Here is a 1,226-nt window from a genome sequence, read left to right as displayed (position 1 = left end):
TGACCCAGTTTCGCTTTCCACAAACAGGCACTTACTGAGTATCATGAGACAGTCAGTAGAGTGCGTTCCCGGAGGCTTTTAAAACTCGATCTGCACAAAGTAAAGTTAATCTCTCTCGCAATCCGACTGATGTCCGAAGAATGTAGTCTAACGTTAGTTACCTGAGCGGCTGCGCTTGTCAGATGCGCGCGCTAAGGGATAGTTGCTGTAGAGAATTTGTTGAAGATAAAGAGAACTTGATTTCTATATAACTGTTGGAAATAACCCCGAGATAATCTCCAGAATGAACGCAAAATAGACAAATGAAATTTAGAGTCAAACGATGTTTTTAACTCCACCCGACAAGAACGGTTCTATTTTCGTTTTGTATTAGTTTCTTGGTTGATTTCTTGGTTGACTGGTAGATTTCTTATTCGATCGTTTGGTTAATTTCTTGGTATATTGACTGATGTCTTTGTTGGTTAATTTCTTGATTGGGTTCTTGTCTTCGTTGGTTTCTTGTCTTGTTAGTTTATCAGCAGGGTTTCGTCACAGACGGCTTGTGGATGGGTTGGCTCTGGGTAGATTGAGGTAGATTGGTAGAAGTAAGGATAGATGGACACAGGCCCACATATAGAGTGGATGTATGTATTTAGTAGGCCTATATGTAAGTCTGTGTTCTTTAGTGTTAGTTGCCATCGGTTTTACAGCCTGAGTATTTACGAAATACGTGCTATCAGCAAACTCTCTGCCTGGAACACTGTTACATTCCTTTCCGCTTTACATCCCCTTGTCTTCCACTTCATACCTCACTTTCTCGCCCATCCCTTTGTCTGCCCACGCCTTCCCAGGTGGCATAAAGAGGAGGAAGGCAAGCATGTGAGTATGGCAGGTGGAATCCAGAAACTTCTCAACTATGCTAATCACTTGGGTCTCGAGTATGGGTTCGGGGTAAGACCTCTAAAACTTGGCTTGCTTTGGGAGTGTGCTTGCGTGGGCTACGCGGGAGGCACCCGGACCGCGTTTACTTTCGTGTTTGAGCTTTTCTCGTTTTATTTAGTTTCTTTTCTCTTTTTTTTTGTATCATTCTTTCGTGATGTATGTTTTCCGCGTTTTTCGGTGTATTTTCTTTCTTTTTTTCACAAATTTTAACCTGTTTTGTTTATTGCGTTTCACTTTTTGTCCATTCCTTTGTATTCTCTTATTTTCGATTACATTAACAAACCGGCAGCTACACTGGTAAAAAC

This window comes from Penaeus monodon, chromosome 32, assembly GCF_015228065.2.
Source record: "Penaeus monodon isolate SGIC_2016 chromosome 32, NSTDA_Pmon_1, whole genome shotgun sequence".
Taxonomy (NCBI): domain Eukaryota; kingdom Metazoa; phylum Arthropoda; class Malacostraca; order Decapoda; family Penaeidae; genus Penaeus; species Penaeus monodon.
Note: the sequence above shows the minus strand (reverse complement) of the source record.